The following is a 17,196-nucleotide window of genomic DNA, read 5'->3' on the forward strand; positions in this document are numbered from 1 at the left end:
AGGGTCTAGTTCAGCCTCCACACTGAGGTAGCATGAGAAGCTTACCTGTTTGTTCAACAGCGAAAAATTCCCCTCAATTAAAAAAAAAAGGCAAACTTGAAGTGTGCTTACGTTTTTACTCCCAAAGACTCCCCTTCTTCCTTTTCATTTGCACCCCTACTGGCAATCCTCAGGAATACCTTGCACACGTGTTGGTCGCATAAATGTCCCATTTAATCCTGAGATTAAATTATTATAAAGAATTGTGAGATTATTATATTATCTTATGCCACGTTATGCCCCTAATTAAAGATTGTGAAGCTATTATGTAGTTTTAGTTTTCATTATTCTCATGAATTAGAAGAAGGTGATAACTATTACATTTGTTAAACTGATTTGTATTACATTGGACTGCTGATTTATTGTCAGTCAGGTTTCAGAGTTCATCACAGCACAGAAACAGCTTTAGTGAAGGTTACAAATGATCTTCTTATGGCCTCTGACAGTGGACTCATCTCTGTGCTTGTCCTGCTAGACCTTAGTGCAGCATTTGATACTATTGACCATAATATCCTATTCAAGCGATTTGAACATGCTGTAGGTATTACAGGTACTGCACTGCAGTGGTTTGTATCATAGCTATCTAATAGACTCCAATTTGTGCATATAAATGGAGAGTCCTCTTCACACACTGAGGTTAATTATGGAGTTCCACAGGGTTCAGTGCTAGGACCAATTCTGTTTACATTATACATGCTTCCCTTAGGCAGCATCATTAGAAGACATAGCATACATTTTCACTGCTATGCTGATGACACCCAGCTCTATCTGTCCATGAAGCCAGATAACACACACCAATTAGTTAAACTGCAGGAATGTCTTAAAGACATAAAGACCTGGATGGCCGCTAACTTTCTGCTTCTTAATTCAGATAAAACTGAGGTTTATTAGATTATTCTGTTATTATATGTTACCTTATATATGTAATCAAAGTAGTTGAATTAGAATACTGCTGTAGATCACATTATACCCTTTAATATAGAGTGTGTGAGCTGTATGTAGTTTAGTTCTCATTATACTTTTGAGTTAACAGAACATATTCACATATTAGTTCATTAGATAAATGTGCATCACTCTGTATCCTTGATCTGCTGGGAATGTGTTACACTGTTTTCTTGACATGCTTAATTGTTGAATCATGAAGAGAAGGTTGTAAGCAGGAGACTCTGTGTCTAAAGACAGGGGAGATAGACAGACCACATTCCACACCCCCACCTTACAGAAAGCAGAGAAACAACTGCCGAGGTCATAACTTAGGCGCTGTAACAGAGAAAAAATGTGATGTTTTGGCTTTTACGACTAGCTGGGGGCCACTAGAGACTATAAAAAGCTGAGCAACCCGTCACCATTTTGAGACATGTGCCTGACCCTCTGGTAGCATCTCTCCCGTCCGGACATTGTAATGCTCTTATTGTTGAATTGTATGGAAATAAATGATTGTTGATTGAGCATTTATACACCGAGTATTGTCCTTCCTTCAGCCCAAAGATTCAAAGAATTGGGAGAATTCAACAACTTGGTGCCGTGTGACCCGGATCTTTGGTGTGCTGAGGAGGTGTAGATTTGGCCTTTGGTGAGATCGTGGGGCAAAGTGAACAGAAGGCCGGCCTAAAACAGAAAGGTAAGCACAGCCTGTTGTATTATAAATACCAAATGTGCATATTGGGCTTTCCAAATTAATCTGTTCACTGAGTCACATGTATTTTCACAGTAAATTTGTCGGTGTCTGGTTTTTGGCGCAAGATACTAACAACATAAGTTGAGGCTGAATTCCAGTGTGTTAAATAAACTGCTTCTACCGAGAAACTAATAAGACACTACGTTGAGCTAGTTGCAGTAAACTGCTTCTACCGAGAAACTAATAAGATACTACGTTGAGCTAGTTGCAGCCACTTTACCTTCCACATTTAATTTTGTCTAATACTGGCTTCTGTAGCAATAATACGTTAGAATTTCTTCTGAAGACGCGGCCATTAGTCCAGTACATTGAAGTCGAGGTTTGTTTATTTTGTTTATGGTGTCAGTGACGTCCTGGCTTTTGCCGGCTATGAAATAGAAGTTGATTTAAGGAAAAGCAGATGCTGGCTTCACGGTGCAGTTGAACGCTGGCAACGCGAGAGCGAAACACGTCCGTAGGTTTGGTTTATGATACGGCGTGTTCCGGTGGTGCGGCCGTGAAGTGCAGTAGTGGTTGGTGCTAGTTTTAGTACATTGGATAGAGGTTTTGACGGTGGTTTGTGGCGTCAGTCGAGTATAAAGGGCTGCGGTCATAATACAAAGTAAAAATTTAGTACATAGCAACACCTGGTTTATGATGTCAGGTATAACTTCGGGGATGCAAGCATCACTTTTATGATGCGACTTTGCCCCGTGGTGGCGGTCATAAGCGCAGAGAAAGGGGTATTTTGGTCTATGGTGCAGTGTGCTTTAAGAAGATCTAATAGTTGAGCTCAGAGGTTTCTGTGCAAATTTCTGCTGATGAGAGGCGCTCTCTGTGTGTCACACTGATGGTGTAACGCGCTGTGTGTGTAAGGCGCGCTCTGGCCGTGGGTGAGGCGCGCTCTGAGTGTGCTTTTTGTGTGTGTGAAGTCTGAACACAGTGACAGTGACGGTTGATGTGTTTGATTAGGAGGACATTAGAGCAAATACACATTTTAGGATCAAAGGTTGATGCCTAGTGTACCTGTGGAACATTTTGCCCTAGGAGTGGCGACCCTCCTGTCCGTGGACGCGTGGCCAGGACCGGCGTCGTCCGGGTGCCGAGGTGGTGACTTGGGGAGGTGAGGGCCCCCGCATAGCTACGGAAATAACACTGGAACGGCCGTGTAATCACGGGTTCACATTTATTCCGGACTAGAACAAGACACATTTTGCGAACAAACGTTGAGTCTAGATTAGTAAAGAAATATAAAAAGGTTGAATTCCTCGTTTCAGTGGTTGAAATTGTTGTGTGCCTGTCCCCTGACGAGTGTGAAATTAAAATAAAGAGGGAATTTGGAGCCACATGGAGATAGACGGGCATAATTGGGTGTATTACTCTGTGGTGTAATAAAAATAAAAAGGAGAGATAGTAAGAGGTGTGCAGTGGAGAATTATGGAGGAGTAGAGAGAGGAATGTGTTGGGAGACTGGCGTACAGTTTACGCTGTCAAGGTAGGCGTGTTGCCTGCTTATCGGTTTAAAAGCGATGAAAATGAAATTAAAATAAATCTCTTAGTGTGTTAATACAGGAAGCTGCGGACCTGGACCAACTGCCCCCACAAGCACAGCGGCCGAAGCAAAATTATAGGTAATGGGAACCACACCCAGCACGAATCAGCAGCTGTGAAAAAGACAGCAGCGAGGAGAGAATTAGAGGAGAAATTAAGAGAAGTTTTAACACATAAAATTGGGGCCAACGGACTTGTGGAGGTTGGGAAGGCGTCCGGAGCATCACAACAAAAAGGTGAAACAAAAACACACACAAGCAGAGAAATCTGAGAGAAAGGCTCCTTTTAAGGTAACGCCTAGTTTGAGAAAAGATAAAATTAACCTGCTTTTATACAAATGCACATACACGCAATGAAGAAACAGCTTACACTCATGAACACGTGAAGATTTTCCAGCAAGGTTAAAGAAAAATTAACATACTTAAATGATGAAGTCTATACATTACTGACAAAGAAACCCTCTGGGTTGCAGGACAACAATTTAACTAAAAAAAAAAAAAAGGAACACTGGTCTAACCAACCAGGCAAGACGCAACAAATTTAGTGGTAAAAAGAGTCAAATTGTGACATGTTTTCTGTTGATTGATTAATAAAAGTGATTACTGAATGAAAGAAAATTCCTTTTTTGGGTTTTTAAACATGATCTTAAGAATTTTAATATGTACTTGTGTTGTCCTGTCAACTTGGTGGGTTAGGAGTTGATTATATCGGGAGAGAAAAAACAAAAAAAAAAAAAAGGGGGAGAGAAGGCTGACACAGGGCCTGGTCCCGGTGTGTCTCCCCTCTGAATAACACAGCGAACACAACAACATTTTCCTGTTCGTTTGTTTTTGTTTTTTGTTTGTTTTTGTTTTGTTTTGTTTTTGTTTTTTCTATACATATTTAATTACAGGCTGCTTTGCCGGCCCTGAAAGCCGAGGCTGACTGGACTCCTGCTCTCCCCCATACGTGACACTGACCAAATGCTGCAACAGCTGGACCCACAACAACGACCTGAGAATGTCAACAGACCTGCAGGAATGTGATCTCATGCAGCCGAGACGGAGAGCACTAAACCTAAGGCCCGTTTCACTACACGGGGGAAAATTCCCAGACTGCGTCAGCTGACAGAGCTGTGACGAGACGCCCGCCAAGCCCGAATGAAAAGTAAGGCCGAGCGAAAGAATGCTGACCTTGATAACTTTGCATTCACACTGTGCAGGACAGTGATGGACCAACACGGATGATCGGGTGGCGAAAAAGGGCGTGACCGAGACAAGAGGAGTAACTGAGGACAGAAGGCACCTCAGAATGGACAAAAACACAGAAGAAGATGCAGGTTTCACCTGCGGTGAACATCGACACTGGAGAAAGGACTGCCCCAGTTGGGGTCAGAACCAGGACGGACTGAATTTTGAGCAGCAGCAGCAGCAATGGTCGCAAACAAACTGAAAAGGAGGGGGGGCAGGACCCCAGGGCATGCTTCAGGCCGTGGTTTACCCAGAACACCAGAACAGGAAAGTGATGAACACACACACACACACGTCTCCAAACACACAGATTCAGAATGAAGTGAAATACACACATGAACACGTGCACTCGTTGAGTGAGTGAGAAATGACACACACACACACACACACACACACACACACACACACACACACACACACACACACACACACACACACACGGGAATGTTGATTCACTGAGAAGTGATGCACACACATACACATGCACACGCTTGTGCAATGAAGAGTGATCCACATACACACACACACACGCTGATGCAATGAAGAATGCTTTGCTTATGCTGATATGCAAAATGCTGCACACAAACATCCCAATGCATAATTTTTATGAGGAGCCATTGATTACTTAGAATGTGTTATATGTCACCTAGAAGGCATTTATGTAGATTTTAGGAATAAGCTCTAAAATGGTTTGGTTATGAAAACAATGTCTGTGCGTGATGTCTGTTTATGGCTCAAGGCCTTGACTGAATTCTTTGCTGTGCTTCACACAGCCCTGATGAGGAACAGTGGCACAGAGTGAAAATGATGAATTAATAGTGTAAGTTTTAGGTCGGAGTACGGCATTTTCTGTGATTGAGTTTTAATTCAAGGAGGAACAAAAGGTGTTACGGCACCTGAGGTTCTCATTCCCACACAATATTGTCCCGGCAGGAAGCAAAATGTTCCTGTGAATTTCTGGTTGATTGTTTGGTTTTGTTTAGCGCTAGCTTGATTTTATCAGTGAGCTTTGGCTTGTGTTCTTTCTCGTAAGCGAGAGAGGGATAGTTTTATGCTTGGACATGTCTGCAACGGGCCCTAGTTTGTGTTATTTTAGTAGTATTTTGTTGGTTATGTCTGTTTTCGTTTTTGTTACAGTGCACTGGAGAAAAAACATCTGAGAGGTGTGATCCACCGGTGGTGATATGTTGATATTTTGTGAGTTCATGATTTAACAATCAGCTCTTTAAACAAGGCCTGAAAGATTGAAATTTAAAGCGCTATAAAATATTATTACTGTAAACAGTTGCAAAGTGTGCTTCTCCATGATTGTAATTGGCTTGGGAGAAATTCACTTATAGGGAACACTGATCTAAAAGGATTGCACCGAGTCAATCCGGCCCAAAAAACAACAAGGAATTGTTTTCCTTTAAAATGATGACGTCATCTTGCTGGTGATGAAGGCTCGAATAGGTTGCGCAGGAGACTCCATTATCAGCAACATCTGGTATGAATGTGTATGGAGGTATGCATGTGAATGGACTGTGATGGACTGACGACTAAAAGTTTTGACTGACTTGATACTGAGACAAGACTTTAGGATTAGTAAATGCCAATAAACAATTCATAAACAATTCACCCAGCCGACAAGAGAAGGGTGGATGCTTCGCTTTGTTTTGTTTTTTCAGGAGCAGGAGGATAAGAGAGACTGGAGGAGGAGACTCTAGCTTCACATAAGTATGAACTGCAGACTTAACACTGTGGTTGCTGATTTTGAGTTACCAATGTTTGCATTAAGAAAACTGTGCTATATTAGCTGTGTTTTGAGTAAGGTATCATGTTATATTATTGGGAATGCCAAATGCTACAGTGGAGAAGACTTTTGATACCACTCATGACTGGAATATGTTACTATTAACCACAGCAGGCCACTGTAAAAAGTCAATTAAATTTTATAGAGGAAAATCGCCAAAATTGAACAATACCTATGAATGACTGGCCACATTCAGAATAGAGATATGCAAGAATAAACATTGGTCCACATGATTTAGGTTCTCACTTGAAATAGTAAGTTATTAAATGTAGAATATAATCGACAGGGACATTTGATAGGATGTGGTACTGCAAAAGAACAAGAGCAAAGTAAATAAAGAAAATATTGTGTTTAGTTTGGATAAATTCAAATTAAAATGTACCATTACACTCAGAGGATCAATATGGAATAAAACATATGCAAAACTTGTAGGAAGTACATGACTGATAACTGTTCTGTCCTGAGCGTTTGTTTCCAGAGCACCCACTTGACCACACCAACAGTTTCTCGCCACCGAGGAGGGGTACTTGCAAAAAGAATAAAATAAAAATCTGAGTTTAACAAAACATTTTAAATGTAAATATCAAGCTTACCTTTCTTTTTCCATGAAATGTGCTTGTGGGCACGCCAGCCATTTTGAAAAGGTGGGCAAAACAATTGGCAAGGCCACACCCCCACACATGTGATATAATTTTAAAGGTACTGTTGCCCTCTCTAAGAAACATCAGGACTTAGAGGAGTGGCAAGTAGAGTATGCGAGCTACAAGCAAAAACTAAAATGTGTACTACAGTGTGCAAAAATGAAGTACTGGGTCATCAGGGGGTCATGAGGGACATTTATAAAACTAAAAGTCCCACTAACCTTAAAGTGCACTTGAAAAGCTCACACAAGAAGGTTAACCTAGCTTACCTAGAAGACCTCATCAGGGGGAGCACACTCCCCCTCCTTGAAGAGCTCACCCACTCAACCCGCATCCCCAGAAAACAGCTAACCCCAGATAAGGCAGCGTGATGCATCCCGAGACAACAGGACTGGGACATCTAAATAAAGGTGTGAAACAATCGCCTTCAAAAGGTTATCAATTCACTTCAACCAAAATTAGGACCACACGGTGCGGCAAGAGTTAATAGTTATTAGTCTCAACACCCAAGGATAACCAGAAGAGCATGACTGATATGATGGAACTGGGATTTTGTTACACTTAATTTTTGCAAAACACAAATAAAACTAAATTGAAACTAAGGATTTTCAGAAAATAAAAACTACACTAAACTAGCAAAGAATTGGTAAAAACTAATTACAACTGGTAAAAATTGAAAATCTGGAGTCGAAAATAAATAAAAATAACAACTAATGGAAATGGCGAAAAGTTTAAAACCCTGGTGCAGAGATTGGCAAATCTGACCAGGAAACGTTATAAAATGGATTGTCAGGATAGTCAGCGTTAAAGCCACTTTTGACAGTCCATACTAGGATGGCATTGGACATCTTCGGGGCAGAAAAGGGTTGGTGTGACCAAGGTGTGGTTTGGCTTGTTGTATGTACATTTCAAAATGTTACAGCTCTGGATGGACCAGTTACCAGATATGATGTCACTAACCTTCTCTTTTAAGTGTCTAGCTCCAATGAATTGACACATGGGAGTGTGTCAAAAAGGGGGAGTTGAGTCCGAACATCAAACAATGGTGTTATGAACATTTTCTGACTTTATTTGTGTGTTTAATAATTTAGCTATGGTAAAACTTAAGCTTATAATGTGTTAGACTTAGAAAGGGTTCACTAATTTTTGATTTCTTTTACACACACATAGATTATGATTAGAATAGGTTCTGAACATAATATTTTAAACCAAATTTGAATCATTAGAAGAACAATGGATAACAATATTAGATTATCAAGGCTAGGGAGAGAGGTGTTTTGGTTTTCTGTCTCTTGCAGAGAAAGGAACAGACACCAGACGGGGACCCGGAGATGTGAGGACCCTTCACAGCAGGGACAGATGTAGGGACTGCCGAGACAGCAACTGGGGTCAAGTGTCATGACGTTTGGGCTCCTGGAGAAGATGGATCCCACAAACACAGCAATAACCATGAAGGGGTTGGCGAAAACCAGGAACACCAGACCAACGAGGTTCAAGAGGCTCTTGGCAAAAAGGGGGACACGGCGGTGATCCCAAAACACACAGATCTTGTTTGAAATCGGGGCAGAATAATCCCCAGAACTGTGCAATGACTAAAGGGTGGTCTAACCCCGGAGGTCGAAGAAAGAAGCTGAGAATCACCCAACTGGAAGACACTGGTAGCTGCAGCAATAAAAATAAAGGTTAAAAGCTCCTTAGACAGAGGTTCTAGTCTAAGTACATTTGAAAGGTATAAGGGGGCATTAAAATGGGAGTGGAAAACTGGAGCACCAAAATAAAGCTGTGGGAGAATTGGGGAGTGATGGGAGAGTCATCTGTAACTGCTGTTATGGTTGTAAATCTAACTTTGCTTGCATCTGAACTGCGTGAACACAGAGGTCATCCCACATATGGTCCACCCGTTAAAGGGGGACAGAGGGCCTCAGGATCAAGAAAACCTGGACCTTGCGACCCTGGAGTGCATGTTGTAAGTGATCTCTTTCAGAGATCAAAAGGGGGAATTATTAGATTATTCTGTTATTATATGTTACCTTATATATGTAATCAAAGTAGTTGAATTAGAATACTGCTGTAGATCACATTATACCCTTTAATATAGAGTGTGTGAGCTGTATGTAGTTTAGTTCTCATTATACTTTTGAGTTAACAGAACATATTCACATATTAGTTCATTAGATAAATGTGCATCACTCTGTATCCTTGATCTGCTGGGAATGTGTTACACTGTTTTCTTGACATGCTTAATTGTTGAATCATGAAGAGAAGGTTGTAAGCAGGAGACTCTGTGTCTAAAGACAGGGGAGATAGACAGACCACATTCCACACCCCCACCTTACAGAAAGCAGAGAAACAACTGCCGAGGTCATAACTTAGGCGCTGTAACAGAGAAAAAATGTGATGTTTTGGCTTTTACGACTAGCTGGGGGCCACTAGAGACTATAAAAAGCTGAGCAACCCGTCACCATTTTGAGACATGTGCCTGACCCTCTGGTAGCATCTCTCCCGTCCGGACGTTGTAATGCTCTTATTGTTGAATTGTATGGAAATAAATGATTGTTGATTGAGCATTGATACACCGAGTATTGTCCTTCCTTCAGCCCAAAGATTCAAAGAATTGGGAGAATTCAACAGGTTATTGTACTCGGCCCTGAAAATCTTAGAAATATGGTATCTAACCAGATTCTTACTCTGTATGGCATTACCTTGGCCTCCAGTAACGCTGTGAGGAACCTTGGAGTCATTTTTGACCAGGATATGTCCTTCAACGCACATATTAAACAAATATGTAAGACTGCTTTCTTCCATTTGCGCAACATCTCTAAAATTAGAAATATCCTGTCTCAGAGTGACGCTGAAAAACTAGTTCATGCATTTATTACTTCCAGGCTGGACTACTGTAATTCATTATTATCAGGATGTCCAAAGAACTCACTGAAAAGCCTTCAGCTAATCCAAAATGCTGCAGCAAGAGTCCTGACAGGGACTAGAAAGAGAGAGCATATTTCTCCTGTTTTGGCTTCCCTTCATTGGCTTCCTGTTAAATCCAAAATTGAATTCAAAATCCTGCTCCTCACATACAAGGTCTTAAATCATCAGGCCCCATCTTATCTAAATGACCTTGTAGTACCATATCACCCTATTAGAGCACTTCGCTCTCGCTCTGCAGGCCTACTTGTTGTTCCTAGTGTATTTAAAAGTAGAATGGGAGGGAGAGCCTTCAGTTTTCAGGCCCCTCTTCTGTGGAACCAGCTTCCAGTTTGGATTCGGGAGACAGACACTATCTCTACTTTTAAGATTAGGCTTAAAACTTTCCTTTTTGCTAAAGCATATAGTTAGGGCTGGACCAGGTGACCCTGAATCCTCCCTTAGTTATGCTGCAATAGACGTAGGCTGCCAGGGGATTCCCATGATGCATTGAGTTTTTCCTTTCCGGTCACCTTTCTCACTCACTATGTATTAATAGACCTCTCTGCATTGAATCATATCTGTTATTAACCTCTGTCTCTCTTCCACAGCATGTCTTTTATCCTGTCTTCCTTCTCTCACCCCAACCGGTCGCAGCAGATGGCCGCCCCTCCCTGAGCCTGGTTCTGCCGGAGGTTTCTTCCTGTTAAAAGGGAGTTTTTCTTTCCCACTGTCGCCAAAGTGCTTGCTCATAGGGGGTCATATGATTGTTGGGTTTTTCTCTGTATCTATGAAGCGCCTTGAGGCGACTTTTGTTGTGATTTGGCGCTACATAAATAAAATTGAATTGAATTGAATTGTGAATGAATGATATTGTTTTATGATGCATTATACTGCTGAGTTATAAGAAATACTGTTTTTAGAGAGTCAGGACCTTGCTTTTTCTGATAGTAGAGGGGACAGAGAGCACATTCCACGGGAGCTTCACTCCCACCGTTGTTGAAGGCAGACGAAATAGGGAGCCAAGGCCATAAGTCAGGCTCGCTTTTGATTAGAGAGTCCCAAACATGATAGCTTGAACCAAGTTTGAATAATTAAGAGACCAATTGAGGAGATAAGTGAGGGAGGTGTAGTAGGGAAAGGTGTTTGTTTTGTCTCATGTCTCAGAGGGTGTTGTCTCATTCCCTGGGCCAGAGGACAGCTAGAGAGGGTCAGAGCGAGGGCAGTGGACCTGGGAACGGTGACCCGGGCCCATGATGCCATTGATGGACATGGAAGCAGCTGAGTGGGCCGAGGAGTGGCACAGCGCAACGTATGGTGACCTCTTGTGGTCAAGAGGTCAAAAGAGGGAGTGTGGAGATCAGGGAAATATTTTACTTCTACTATTCATAACCATCATCATAACCACTACATTAATTATCATTTCATCAAAGCATTTATTCAGTAGATTACACATGTTCTTAGTTAAGATTATTACACCTATCACAGAGAGCTTCTGTCTGAAGCTCAGGTCAGAAGCGTCAGAAGCGTCAACGGGTGGGGTGAGGCCGAGTGCATTTTGAGGTCGAGACACACGCACACACAAACAGTAGTTAGACTCATGTTTAGTTAAGAGTTCAAATAATAGTTTGCAAAAGCTTGTGACTGCAAAATTGTGTCTGCCTAAGGGACAGTTTGTTCCAGGGGATAAGCGAGTTAGAAGATTAATAGGAAGCACCTGGCTTCGAGACGGAGAAGATGTCCTTTTAAATGTGTCAAAAGTCGTCAACAGAACATTTGTGGTTTTGAAACGTATGCATGTATTGTATCTGCTTTGACGCATGAGGGGCGTCATAAATAATACCCTGATGTTATAAAAACAACTGCTTGTGTATCATTGGGCGGAGATCGATGCTGTCTGTGTGCAGTGTTCATCTCCCCACGCGTGTGTTCATTAAAATCATTGTTTGAATATTAATCATACCACTGGTTTAAAACTGGGCTAAATATCACCATATTGTAATAATGTAATCATGTATTGTAATCATTCTAATCATGCTACCTGAGATCTGAACCCTACAGTGTTTTTAGTGGGGTTTATAATGAAATAAGCATATGAAAGAACTGTCTCAAGAATTGGAACTTTACTGTACAGGAAAGTTTAAATCTTGGTTGTTAAGTTTATCAAGGTGCTTTTCTGTTTTTAGTTTCTAGAACCTATTAATCTTGAGGCTGACTAGCACATGCCAGATTTCATCCTTTACTAAGCTTGAGTAGCAGGCTTGTGACTGCCTTGTACTTTGAGGCTGACATGCGAGCATGCTTCACGTCACATCTTTGCCTATATCACTGTACTTGACAAGTAACATGATTAAGTGAGTCTGTTTTTATCTTTTGAGCCAAGTGCACTGTGATTTGTGAGTGGAGGGCATATAAAAATGGATATCCAGAAGTGTGTGTGTGTGTGTGTGTTACTAAAGGGCTCTGGATTCTCTCTGTCTCTGGGAAACCTACATCGCATTAGATACAAACACCTGCTAGCTGAGAGGTCTCAACAGCATCTGTGTACCTGCTGATGCTGAACAACCCCCTGAGAGGAGAGGCTGTGTCCTAACAACCGTCCACCTTCTGGTTCCGAACGGACTAATGAGCTGTTGGTGGATGGTTGCAGCCCTACAGGCACACAGACAGACATAAAGATAGTGATGGCAGGCCTCCTGATGCCACCTGTTGTGTTTGCTTTCTGTTCCAAGAACTCTCAACAGCAGCCTGCCTCTACAGCTTCAGATCATCTGATTTTCTTCAGGTACTCAGACATTCAGTTCCCCAGTGTGTCCACAACATTAACAGGAAGAGCAAGCTAGAAGAAGAGACATCTTTGCAAATTGTTGATTTGACAGCTGAAAGTAGCTCTATCCTGAGCTACCACAATATTTATTTAGCAAGAGAAGTTCAGGGAGGGCCCACATTCTTCCACACAGTGGTCCAGATGTTGTATTCTGTGTTGATGTATTTTAAGTACACACAAAAAAATGCTGGGTTATTTTCATGACTTGACTTCTGAGTAAAAGCTATAGGGTCATAGGTTGGGTTAGTTTGACCAAATATTAGGCCAACAGTTTTGACTCTGGAGTTGGGTTGGTGATTTGCTGGGTTCTTTTATTAACTCCACAGCTTGAATAATTTTGGCGGTTCATAGGTTGGGTAGCTTTGATCAAATACTGGGTCAAAATTATACCCAAATGGTTGGGTTGAAGACAAGCTTACAAGAAGCCACATCATTCTTCACAAAAGACCATTTTCAATTAGACTGTGACCTGATCAGATATCACTGAACCTCTCCTCTACTATGAAATAAAACATGGTAAGTAAAAAGGGTTAGAAGTTTACCTGCTCAGTAAAGGCTTTTTAACAGATAACACCAGCTAGCTTGTGATGAAGAAAGCTATATTTATTTCTATTTAAAAAGCCTGATGTCACATTTTAAAGTTATTACTTGAAATGAGTCTTAATTTGCTTTGTTTGACAAAATATTCAGAAATCACTGTATCTAGAACAAAGAAAGTATAAGATTAGGTGTTGCTATACAGCATTTGATAAAAAAGGGTAAAACAAATAAAGAAAAGAAAAAGGAGCACAGTTTAAACTATTTATTTAATTTAATTATTTAATTTATCCTAAATTATCTATGTTGGTAACCTAACATCTTTTCGTTTTAAAAGTTAAGTCAAGGATAATCAATCTCATTAAAAAAAACAAATAGTTATGTCTATAACTTCTGTTCCCTGAAGGAGAGGAACGAGGTACAACACATAAGTAGGGGATATCATGCCCTCGCGTGTCCTGGCTGAAGAAACCTTTATTCACGCCTTAAAGGCAGATGACGTGTGATGACACGCGCACAGCCTCGCCTGCACATATAGCCGCTGTCATCACAGTCATCCCTCGGTTCGATAGCCGCTCTTCACCGAGCCAAAACTGCAAAAACAAACTTCAAAGTAGCGCTACGCATTCAGCGGGAGGCGTGGATGATGAGCGGCGATAAACTTGTGAAAAGCAAGTTATGCCCAACTCCACCGGTGGATTCTGACAGCGTGTAAAAGTGTGAAAACATCCACGATCACCACCGGATTTTGAAGGGCTGGACTGCTGCATGATGGAGAGGAGGACACTGCCACGGCCCTTCTGAGGGTGTTCGACTCCGACACTGACAATGAGGATTTCTTTGGTTTTGAAAGTGACAACGAAGGAGAAAAGCAGAGAGTGGATGACGAAGCCATCCTGAGCCTGTTTGTATCCGACACTGGAGAAGAGGACTTTGGTGGTTTTAGTGCGCAGGAAGAAGAGAAAGATGGTGAATGACTGACTTTTCTTCTTGTTAAAGCTGTGTCACTGCACCTGAGCCTAAAAGGTAGTCCGAATCTATGTTTCTGGTGTGCTATAGGTTACTGTTATGTACTACATAACAGGCTACTCCTGGTCGTTGTGTCCCTGGGCAAGACACTTTACCCTACTTGCCTACTGGTGTTGGCCAGAGGGGCCGATGGCGCGATATGGCAGCCTCGCTTCTGTCAGTCTGCCCCAGGGCAGCTGTGGCTACAACTGTAGCTTGCCTCCACCAGTGTATGAATGTGAGAGTGAATGAATAGTGGAATTGTAAAGCGCTTTGAGGGTCTCGAAAAGCGCTATATAAATGCAACCCATTATTATTATTATTATTACATGTGCAAATATATACCCATAACTTGTTTTTCAAAATATTAATAAAAGGGGTGTGTCTCCAAACAGCCATCTCTTTCCTGACAATTCCCTTTGTGCATATTCTCTTACATATGATAAGTCAACATTGAAACACCTGCGGCTTTTAGTCAGGTGCGGCTAATGTATGTACAAAACAGGATTTTCCCCTGATTTTAGCTTGTGCGGCTAATATTCAGGTGCGCTTTGTAGTCCGGGAAATATGGTACATGCCCCGCAGAGCAGCCACCGAACCGGAATCGGACCACCACATCCTTAGTGAGTGGTAGACCCAGCAGAAAGGACAGCATGAGCCACCGAAGGGGCTGTAACATCCAACTGAACTGATAAAACCGCACAAAAGTGTGTGGTGATGCCCAATAGGCAGCATTTGGACGCAATACGACCTTGTGGCCATCAGGAAAGAACTGTGTGCAGGAGGTATGCACAGACAGCGCATGAAGGTCACCCACTCGCTTTGCCGAAGCCAAAGCGATAAGTAATGCTGTCTTATATTAAAGAAATTTCATATCCACAGACTCAATAGGTTCAAACAGGGGGCTACAAAGGGCCTCCAGGACCAAAGACAAGTCCCAAGCAGGGACACTGGACTTAAACACGGGCCTCAGCCGGCGAACCCCTTTCAGAAAATGTATGGCGAGGGGATGTGCACCTGGTGTCACCCCATCAAAGCCAATATGACAAGCAGATATAGCTGCTAAATAAACCTTAATTGTCGAAAATGAAAGGCCCTTATCCAGCAGCTCCTGCAGGAATGTCAAAACATCCACAATAGAGTACTGACATGGGAGAGTGTGGTGGTCCTGGCACCATTGCTCGAAGGTTTGACATTTGTAAGCATACAAGCCTCTAGTAGATGAGGCCCTAGCGCTCTGAATTGTCTCTATCACGCTAGGTGGCAAACCCTTAGCAATCAAGTTTAACCTCTCAGCAGGTAAGCATGAAGGCACCACAGATCTGGGCTCAGATGAAACACTTCTCCTTCCGTCTCAGAGAGGAGATCCCTGCGGAGAGGAAGCTGCTAAGGACTCGCTGCTAGCAGGCTGATTATCTCTGCGTACCACGACCTTGTGGGCCACCAAGGGGCCACTAGAATCAGAGAGAGGGAATGCCAACGCACTCTCTCTAGAACTGGAGATATCATTTCCACTGGGGGAAATGCATACAGGAGCACGTCTGGCCATTGGTGCGCTAGCGCGTCCAAGCCCAAGGGTGCATCGTGGTTGATTATGGAGAAGAACAGGGGGCAGTGAGTATTTACCCTGGAAGCAAAAAGATCTATTTGCGCCTTGCCAAATAGATCCCAAATCTGAGCCACTATTAAGGGTGTAACCTCCATTCTCTCACCAGAGGACCCCCCCTGGAGAGAAGGTCCGGCACGCAGTCTGCGTCCCAGCTGAAACTGAGCAAGGCAGTGATGAAACGTGGCCATTCTGAGCTCCGACAAACGTGCGCGGCTGGAAAGCGAGCATATTTCCAAACCGAGGAAAGAAACCTGCTGACTCGGGATTAGCGAGCTCTTTTGAAAGTTCACAGAGAACCCCAGTGTCTGAATGTGTGACAGAACCAGTGACAGCTGTATCTCCGCCTGCTCTCTGGAGCAAGCTACGAGAGCCCAGTCGTCTAGGTAGGCTAAGATGTGGATGCCTCTCTCTCTGAGGGGCGCTAGCGCTGCCTCGGCACATTTCATAAAGGTGTGAAGAGCAAACGACAGCCCGAACGGCAGCACTAGGTAGTCGTAGGCTAGGCCCTCGAATGCAAACCTCAGAAACTGCCTGTGTTTCGGGTGTATAACCACATGAAAATAAGCATCTGTTAGATTGATTGTTGCAAACCAATCTCCCGGGCTGACTGCATTCAAGAGCTGTCTGAGTGTTAGCATCTTGAACCTGTACGTTCGTAGATACATGTCCAAGTCTCGCAGGTCGAGGATGGGACGAAGCCCTCCCCCTTTTTTCGGAACAGCAAAATAACGGCTGTACCAACCTTTGTCTGTCTCTGAAGCGGGGACCACTCGTATTGCTCTTTTCTGCAGTAGCGCCTTTATTTCCTCTCTGAGTATCATGGCGGCCTCGGTGTTGACAGTCGTATTTATGACTCTCTGGAAATGAGGCGCCTTGACCCAGAACTGCAACTGGTAACCCATGGCAATGGTTCGCAGCACCCACGGAGAGGGGGCGCAAGCACGCCACTGAGGGAAGTGAGCAGCCAGCCATCTAACCTGCAGCACCGTCGGTGGGGCGTTGTCGCTCCCAGTGTGTCTGCAGGGGACTGCATCACCTGCCTGACCTGGCTCATTCTGCCCGCAGGCTGAGCATTTGTGATTGTTTGAGAATAAACAACACTCTTTATTTATTTTAAATGGAAACATGTACATTTATACATTTTGTTGGAGGCACCTTTTCTGGGGCACAACAATGAAAAACAGCAGGAACACTCAATGTGGTCACCTGAACATTTAACACACCTGAACAGGGAGTTACCTGAGGTATTTTGTGTGCAGGGGTTTTGTGCTTGGGAGACAGTGTTAGGAAAGTGCAGAGCCTTCTGGGGCTGACAACCTGAACAGAACTTAAGTGGCACCTCTTGGGCGGCAACAGAGGGCTAAAAGCAGCGTCTCCCTGCTGCTGGACCCCTTCTCCACTC

At 43.0% G+C, this 17,196-nt stretch overlaps 1 long non-coding RNA gene across 1 annotated transcript; it reads left to right on the forward strand.

Moving 5' to 3' along the window:
* Positions 1-936: 936 nt before the first annotated feature.
* LOC146652973 (uncharacterized) lies at positions 937-4,952 on the forward strand. Its single transcript, XR_014907558.1, has 2 exons — positions 937-1,660; positions 3,256-4,952. It is a non-coding gene; the product is annotated as an uncharacterized LOC146652973 (long non-coding RNA).
* The last annotated feature ends 12,244 nt before the right edge of the window (positions 4,953-17,196 follow it).

Source organism: Rhamphochromis longiceps, linkage group LG15, assembly GCF_057381845.1.
Source record: "Rhamphochromis longiceps isolate RC_006_pf linkage group LG15, R_longiceps_female_GT1.1, whole genome shotgun sequence".
NCBI lineage: Eukaryota > Metazoa > Chordata > Actinopteri > Cichliformes > Cichlidae > Rhamphochromis > Rhamphochromis longiceps.